Genomic DNA, 9752 nt, shown 5'->3' on the forward strand with positions numbered 1-9752 from the left:
CCGCCCCGGCCGGCCGCGCCCCCTCCCACCCGCCTACCGATTGGCCCGCAGGAAGATCGCGGTGACCACGCAGGGCGCGCGCTTCCACATCGCTGCCCACGAGAAGCCTGGCCTCCACGCTCAACCCCGCCGCCCTCGGGATGCTGTTTACCGCCCTCCGCAAACCTTGTCCCCCTGGTCTGGCAGGTGTACTTGTAAAATAACGAGTGACGAGGGAGTGCAATGCCTTGCATGTAATGGATGCACAGAACATGGGTTATTACTTTGTGCAGGGTTTTTCGCTGGTTGTGAGAAGGTTCTGGAACGTGTGAGGCCCACCTGCCCATAATCGCCAGCCGTGTTTTCAAATTTGGCGTTTAAAAAACTGTGATGTAAAATCAGTAGTCCTGAGTGTCTGCGTCCAGTTTGGTTGTCGCTAAAGCAACATGTTCTTCAAAGAAATTGAGTAGCGGTTAAAGGGGAAACAAGGAGAAACAATTCAGTTAAGATTTTTTTTAAACCTTTGGAAATATTCTCCACAAAATCCTTTTCAAAGTTGAATTACAATGCGATTGGTAATTTGCACAGAATCTGTTTTAGTAACCTGGAAAAGAGGTAGGAAATCCATCATTATTGGGTCAAACTCTGAGGCTCCCTAGAGGTCAGCTTGAGCGCCCTCTATAAATTATCTGGGAGGGAGAATCCACAAACAATAAGACAAATAATTCGTTGAGCTCCAATACTTTATTTCAAAAATACTTCCCTGGATAGTTCAGGTCCCAAAGGCAAAATATGATATAGACAGATTGCTTAGGTGCCCCCCTTCCTTTTCACTGCCCTTTCTTCCCTTCTAGAGTCGGTCCTCCTACATAGGCAGTCAGGCAGGACTGTTCCCAACTTTGACACCCTTACTACTTTTTGTTATTACTCTCTACCCAAAGTGTTACCTCCTAAGTCAACCTTAGCCAATAAACTCTGAAGCCTCCCAGCCACATTTGCATTTTTATAGAGTCGTTTTAAGGTTAAAAGGCTTTCAACAGTTGGGTCAAGGAGTGATACTGAAATAGGGTTATTTTAGGGGAAGGCGCCCTGCTCAATACTCTCTCCAATCACACCTATGGACTGCTGCTGCCAGCTTTGATCTCTTTATGAACACCCAGTCCTGCTTTTAGGCAGCAACTAAACTAACAAAGATTAAATAGCATAAAGTGCCAGGGTATGTGAGCTTATAGAAAGGCGGCAGGGGAATGGCTATGCAGGCAAGTACAAGTTAATGAATCTAGAGAGAAATAATTAAAATAGGCTTAGTGGAGTTGTGGACTCTTCCAGGAAGATTCTGGAGGAGAAAAGTTTTCTGACCAAAAGAGTCAACAAAAATATTAGGAATGACAAATAAGAGTTTGGAACAAAATCGAAAATGTTATCCTAACCTTGGAGAAAACTGACAACTTTGCTAATTAGAATATTGTATATGTTTTTGACCTCTGCTTTAATTTATTTTAAGTATAATTTATTCCCAAAGGTATCTAAATTGATCTAGGAAATATGACAGCCAGAGGGACATGAAAGAGGGACACTTGCCTTGGCAAGTATTAGACATTTTAGATAGTAAGTCCTCATAAAATGAGATTGGAAATATCAGCATTTTGCAGTGATGTATAAGTTAGGAATGCTTTCTTCTGCAAATGACAGAATAATCTAACAGTGGCTTAATTAAACATTGGTTTTTGTTGTTGTTACTCTAAAGAAGTGTTGGGGTAGGTGGTTGCTAGTGTTGGTTCAGGGCATTTTCCCCATAGTTTCAAGAACACCTGAAATTATATGCAAATTCAAAGAAGAAAGAAACGGGGCAACCAATATCAGCTATTCCTTTTATCAAGTACTAAAGAGTTTTCCTAGAAGCCCCTCTAAAAAGTTTTCACTTATGTATCATAGACCAGAACTATGTCACATGGCCATCCCTGGTTGTACAAAGGAGACTGGGAAAGCAAGTACAGGACTAACGTTTCCCAGGGTCTATGATGGAGGTGGTCAAGAAGAGAGTTAGAAATGTGTGTTTGATTAGTCTGCCCAGCTCACCCCTTGAACTGTTAACACCCATGCACACCCTTCTCCCCAATGTAGGCATTTTACATTAAAGGTAGTCATCAGACCCCTAAGGAAGGCAACCCCAAAGTCTCATCCAGCTACTGAAACTGCTTTGAAGTCTTCTCTGTCATTCAGTTCTTTTTTTTTTTTTTTTCTTTTTGGCTGCTCCGCGCAGCATGCAGGAATTTAGTTTCCCGACCAGGGATCGAACTCATGCCCCTTGTGGTGGAAGTGCGGAGTCCTAACCACTGGACCACTAGGGAAGTCCCACTATCATTCACTCTTAACAGTTTGGCAGTTGAGAGCTAAAGGACAAGAAAGTCGCTTCTCCCCCATCACAAAATACCTAATATTATAGTAATGAGGATAGAATAGGATAATTACAATACAAAGGTCTCAGAAAAGGAAAGAATGGGAAATACATAGAAGACAAGAGTCCATGGCACATACCAAATACTGCTGGGCAGGTGGTAATGACTCCCACTTACAACAGTGGAGACAGTTCCTTGCAGGGCCAATGAAATTAGGCAGCCTCTGATTCTGTTATCTGGAAGGGTCTCCTTTACCCTTCCCCTCCCAGCTCCTGGTGTACCTCCTTTGAAGAAGTTCTTATTCCAAAGCCACGTATGGCAGCATCTCATGTGGGCTTTGGGGAAATTGTCTTTTTGGGGGGATAGGCACAACTTTCACAATCCACTCCCGGTTGGCGCAAATACAGAATCCAGGGGACAGTAAGTGTTGAAGAATCTCGAGTTTTCCAGGCAAGCTTAAGATTTTTGAGATAATTTTCCCCCCAAATTTAGTAGCCTTCAAGTGTTTTCCTTTCTTTTGATCAACTTTTTTGTATGAGTGTCCACAACCAAACACCTGTTTAGACAAAATTAATGTTTCTTATTTTTATTTAACTATATTATTCATACAAAAGCACATATATAACATATATGCACAGTTTAGTTTTTTAATAATAATAATAACACCCAAGTAGTCATCAACAAGCTTAAGAAATAGACCAATACCAGTCTTTTTTTTTACTAATGTTTCCTTTCTTTTTTACAGAAAATTTATCACTAAGTCATATGTTTAATTTTGCACGTTTTTGAATTTCATAGGATTTGTTCTTCTGTAAATTGTTGGTGAAATCATCTTTATGTTTTTGAGATTCATAAACATTGATGTCTGTATTAGATTATCCTTCATTTATGAATAGTAATTAAGCAATTATATAAAATTTACTCATCCATTCTACTATAATGTACAGTTGGGCCCTTTCCACTTTTTATAAACATTGCTATTATGAATGTCCAAAGTACATCTCTCCTGGTGCAAGTGTTTCTCTAGGGGACACTTAAAACAATTTTATGATATGTAAATTATACCTCAATAAATCTGCAAATATAAATATAGATATATATGTATATATATACATATATATTGTCTTAAAAAGTATCTCTAGGACAATCGTTTTTGAATTTTTTTTTTTAGTGTACATTAAAATCACCTGGAGGGCTTGTTAAACTAGATTATTGGCCCCATCCTCAGAGCTTCTGATTTAGAAAGTCTGGTGTAGGACTGAGAATTTTTATTTCTAATGCTTGTTCTGCTGGTCTGGAGACTCCTCTATGGTATCTATAGAGGTGTGGAATTGCTTAGTCATATGATATGTGAGTACACTCCTTTTTAGATAATGTCAAATTGTTTTCCAAAGTGATTGTGCTCCAAGCAGCAGTATAAAAACATTCAGATTGCTCTATATCCTCACCAGCATTTGAAATTGTCAGATTTTTCATGCATACCAACATCATTGTATTAATTTGTATCTCCCCAATAATTAATGACATTGAGCACTTCATCTTTATTAAGCATTTCTATTTTCTGTGAAATGCCTATTCACCAATTTCTCCCATTTTGATTGTTTCTTCCATTGATTTATAGGAGTTCTTTACACATTCTGTATAATAATCTTTTGTTGTTTGTACATGCTATAAATATCTTCTCCAGGTTCTAGCATAAATTAACGAAAATTATTTAATGTTGTCAAATTTATCCATCTTTTTGTTTATGGTTTGTGCTTTTTGTGTCCTCTTTCAGAAATCATTCTCTAACCAAAGGTCATAAATATAGTCTTCTACATTGCTTTCTAAAAGGTTGACATTTAGAGTGTTAATCCACCTAGAATTGACTTTCTTGTATGGTGTAAACTTAAGGGCCTAGCAGGTATGTTTCTGCTAAATAATTTCTGCTGATTCTCATTCATGTACCATTGCTCCTTAAAAACAATTTTTAAGGATTCTTAAAGGCCTAATTTGAAGTTGCTTTCTTCCAGAGATGTTTTGCATTTGCTTCTGCCAGGTGCTCGGAGGAACTACTAGTCTGAAACCATATTGTTTCTTTTCTTCTTACAAAATTTTATAATAGAAATTTTAAAACCTGCAAAAGTAGAGAAAATAGTAAAATGGACCTGTCACCGAGCTCCAAAAATTATCAACATTTTGCCATTCTTATTGTCGGAGAGGTAGTTGAAAAGAGATAACCACCAGTTGACCCTGGAGCTGGACCCAAGCAATTGGAGGCCCCTTGCCCCCTCCCCTTGTTAGTGCAAATTCGTGCACCTGACACACAGTGAGACCAAACAAACGGAAATGTCAGAGTTTGGAGCAGAGAAAGGTTTACTGCAGGGCCATGCAAGGAGACAGGTGGCTCATGCCCCTTTAAAACCTGAACTCCCTGAAGGGTTTCAGCAAAGCATTTTTAAAGGCCAGGTGGTGGTGGAGGGCATTCTGCAGAGTATGTGATCAGTTTGTGCACAATTCTCTGATTGGCTGATGGTGAGGTAACAGGGCAGTGTCACAGGGGTTAACATTATCAATCTTGAGATGTCAGTAGGTCTGGGGGCTACATGCTCATATGATCATCAAGTAGCTAACATCTTCCACTTGGTGGGGGGTTTCCACATTTGTAAATACAACTCAGGAATGTGCATTAGATACTGTTATCTAGGTACTTCAAAGAGGAGCTAAAGCAGAGGATATGAAGGAAGGGCCCATCCTGGGAAGCCCCGTAGGTTCCTGCTCAGTTACACCCTGTCCTTAGAATGTACAGTTCTACCCTCCATTCCTGCAGTGGGAGCTGTTTCAAGGCTGCAGCCTTGAAAGAGTTGTTCAGACCATCTGGATAGTATATGTGACTGAACCTACTTAAGGCCTCTATGTAAACATTAAGATTCCATAAGGCTGGTGCGGAGATCTACCTGTCTTGTGGCCACTCAAGACAAGCCTTGTAAGTAAGTTCCCTTGCTTATTAAACCTGCCACCTGCAATCTGGAGTGGTCTGCCTCTTTCTTTAGTGTCTCCTTGCCCTCTGTGTAGGGGGGCCAGTTTGTGAGTAAACAATTTACCTATGCTCCTCCTAATATATTTTTAAGTGTTTTAGAGCAAAATGCCAGATGTCATATATTTTTACTCATAAATATTATACGTCGGCATGTATCTTTAACAAATGACTTTTTAAAAATCCACGAGGGCTTCCCTGGTGGCTCAGTGGTTGAGAGTCCGCCTGCCGATGCAGGGGACAAGGGTTCGTGCCCCGGTCCGGGAAGATCCCACATGCCGTGGATCGGCTGGGCCCGTGAGCCATGGCCGCTGAGCCTGCGCGTCCGGAGCCTGCGCTCCGCAACGGGAGAGGCCACAGCAGTGAGAGGTCTGCGTACCGCAAAAAAATCAAAAAACAAACAAACAAAAAACCACGATATCATTATGATGCCTAATAAATTAAGCAATAATTCCTTGATATCATCTAATACCCAGTCCTTATTCAAATTTCCCTGATTTTTTTCTTATTAGAATGCAAGTAAGGTCTACACGTTGCATTTGGTTTGTATGTGCTTAATATATAACAAGTCTTTTGTAATCTTAAACAGTTCCTGTTTCCCACTCTGACTTTTTGTGCCATCTATTTGTTGAAAAAAACTGGGTCATTTTTCTTGTAGAATATCTTTCTGGATTGGATTGTTTACCAAAAAGTGTTATTTAATATATTCTTCTAGCCCCTATCTCCTATAAATTCATACATAAATCTGAAAACTTCACTGGGTATTAAATTCAGAAGTTCTTTTCAAAGGAGTACTTCACTGATGATGCTGTGCCCTAAATTCATGACTTTTGGGGACAGGCTTGCCTGCAAATTCCCATAAGGCCCACATAAGATGGTGCTGTATACTTAGGAACCAGTTTCCCTCCTTTCCTATCCCTCAACCCAGCTCAGTGCCAAGGCCATTTTCTCTGTAGTCCTCTGTGGAAGAGGGAGAGATTTTTGGATATACTTCATTCACCCTTACTCTGGGCCCTTTGGGGTCCCAGGTTAATGTGGAGAGGGTCTCCTATTAAACTTCTCCTCTTGGGCTTTGACTTCAGTCCCCCCTCACTGAGCTAAGCCATCAGAACCAAAGTTCTGGGACTTCCCTGGTGGTCCAATGTTTGGGACTTGGCCTTCCAATGTGGGGGTGAGGGTTCGAGCCCTTGTTGGGGAGCTGGGATCCCATGTGCCTTGCAGCCAAAAAGCCAAGGCATGAAGCAGAGGCAGTATTGTGGTGAATTCAATAAAGACTTTAGAGATGGTTGGCATCAAAAAAAAAAAAAAAAAAGAAAGAAAGTGACTTCTCTGGTGATGCAGTGGTTAAGAATCCGCCTGCCAATGCAGGGGACACGGATTCGAGGCCTGGTCCGGGAAAATCCCACATGCTGTAGAGCAACTAAGCTTGTGTGCCACAACTACTGAGCCCTCATGCCACAACTAATAAAGCCTGCACGCCTAGAGCACATGCTCTGCAACAAGAGAAGTCACCACAATGAGAAGCCTGTGCACCACAACAAAGAGTAGCCCCTGCTCGCCACAACTAGAGAAAGCCTCTGCACAGCAATGAAGACCCAATGCAGCCAAAAATAAATAAAATAATAATAATAATAATAATAAAAGAATTGATCTGTAGGGAAAATAAATTAACTATTTAAAAAAATCTTTAAAAAAAACAAAAAAAAATGTGCAAGTTTGCCTGGAACAGCTAATGTTCTCAGGACTTTTAGTGTAGGAAACTGCTTGTTCTTCATGCACAGGCAAAACCCAGAAGGGCAAGTTAATTCCCTGGGAGCCAACTTTGACCAGTGGGGAATGTGAGCCGATAAAGTTTTCCCTCTTTCTCCCCTACGATGTTTCAGAGATATGTTTCATATGGCGCCTCAGAAGATCCCATGGGATTGAAAGATTTCCTGATAGGTAACCTGTCTTTACTCTTTTTCTTTCTCTGTTTTACTTCCTTAATCTCTCGGTTCACACTCCCACATAAAATATTCACTTTCAGGAGGACCCAGGCTAAGACAGTGTCCTAAATCTATTTTAATGTATACATTTATCCTTTTTTCCCCTTTAAATGTATTTATTGAAGACACTGGGCCCATTTATCCTGTGTTTTTCCACATTCTGAGTCTCACTGATTACCTTCTTGTGGTTAGGCTTTATCTGTTCCTCTGTACTCTGTATTTCCCATGATCTAGAGCCTTGATCAGATTGAGGTTCAAATTTTTAGCAAGAATACCTCATAAGTGGTGGTGTATACTTCCGTGTGCAATGTACAGATGCGGTTTGGTTGTCTCTGTAATGTTAACATTGATCACTGAGTTCAGTTCTTGCCAGCCTGACCCATAATATTCCCCTTCCACTTTTCACCTAACCACTTCCTTCACTTTCTGCTTTATACATTTTGAATACTAAACTTGTTTTAGGCAAGTATTAGGCAATACGAGTTTAGAATTGTTATAATTGTTACAATTGGTGCATTAAGCTATATATCCATATGAAGTAAATCCATTTCTAGTAAGGTTTTTTTTTTTTTTGGTTCAAAGTCTATTTTACTTGACATTAATAAAGGTACACCAACTTTATTTTGATTGTATATCTTTTTCCATCCTTTTATTTTCAACAACAAGAAGTAGCCAACACACATGAAAAACCTGAGATTTTCCAAACATTTCTCCTAAAACTATAGCCTTGTTCCTGTTACATCTTCTTGGTCCCCAAACACAGAAGATGATAATTTGACCAATTTTTCCACTGTTATCAGCAGCCTAGGAAAGTTGTAGGTCCTCACTACCCGCTATCCTAATACCTCTAGCCAACCAATTCCGTATTTTAAAGCCTCTTGCTTTTAGTTCTCCATTGTGGTATTGGATTCTCTAGAGTTAGGAATGCATTTTACTAAAGATAATAGAAAACTCAACTGAAGTAGCTGAAACAAATTCAGCTGGTTCAGCAGCTAAATGATGTCATTGCTGACATCTCTGCAGTGTCTTTGGCCTTTCCTTCACCATCACACAATGGCTAATGCAGCATCAGCCCTCCTTCCTGCCATCTCTACTTATCCAACTCTCATCCTCAGGACTCAGCTCAAATTTTCCCTCTTCTGGAAAGGAGGTAACTATTCCCCAGCCCTGCAGTATTAGGACCTTTAAAAACATAGAGATAGCTAAGCATATGAAAAGGTTTCATTAATGTTTAGAATTTTCAAATTTCTAGGTCCTACTGCTTGTGCTGGCAATATTTCTGGAACACCCACCTTTTTCTTCCCTTGTCCATCATACAAACTCCTCCTCACCTCTAAAATTCAGGATGAACATTCAAGTCTTCTATTATGTCTTCCTTGATTTTTTTAAACCATTTTCAAAGTTGAAGTATTATTTTCAATTTTTTGTTAGTTTCAGGTGTAGAGCAAAGTGATTCAGTTATATATATAACTTTTCCATTGTAGGTTATTACAAGATATTAAATACAGTTCCCTGTGTTATACAGTAGGTTCATGTTATTTAACTATTTTGTGCAAAGTAGTGTGTATATGTTAATCCCAAACTCCTAATTTATTCCCTCCCACCCCTCCATCCCCTTTGGTAACCATAAGTTTGTTTCCTATGTCTGTGAGTCTGTTTCTGTTTTGTAAATAAGTTCATTTATATCATTTTTCTTTAGCTTCCACATAAAAGTGATATCATATGATATTTCTCTTTCTCTGTCTGGCTTACTTCACTTAGTATGATAATCTCTAGATCCATCCATGTTGCTGCAAATGGCATTATTTCATTCTTTTTTAGAGCTCAGTAATATTCCAGTGTGTGTGTGTGTGTGTGTGTGTATACATATACCATACCTTCTTTTCTTTTTAAAAAATTTTTATTGGAGTATAGTTGATTTAAAATGTTGTGTTAGTTGCTGCTGTACAGCACAGTGAATCAGTTATACATATACATATACACTCCTTAGATTCTTTTCCCATATAGGTCATTACAGAGTATTGAGTAGAGTTCCCTGTGCTATACAGTAGATCCTTATTAGTTATCTGTTTATATATAGTAGTGTGTATATGTCAATCTCAGTCTCCCCATTTATCCCTCCCCCTCTTCCCCCACGGTAACCATAAGTTTGTTTCCTACATCTGTGACTGTTTCTGTTTTCTAAATAAGTTCATTTGTATCATTTTTCAACATATAAGTAAAATAAGTCAGGCAGAGAAAGACATACTGCATGATATCACTTATATGTGGAATTTAAAAAAAGTAAAACTTACAGAAATAGAGAGTAGAAACGTGGGTACCAGAGGCTGGGAATGGGGGAAACAGAGGTTGGTAAAAGCATGCCAACTTCCA

Source organism: Kogia breviceps, chromosome 9 (genome assembly GCF_026419965.1).
Source record: "Kogia breviceps isolate mKogBre1 chromosome 9, mKogBre1 haplotype 1, whole genome shotgun sequence".
Taxonomy (NCBI): Eukaryota; Metazoa; Chordata; class Mammalia; order Artiodactyla; family Physeteridae; genus Kogia; species Kogia breviceps.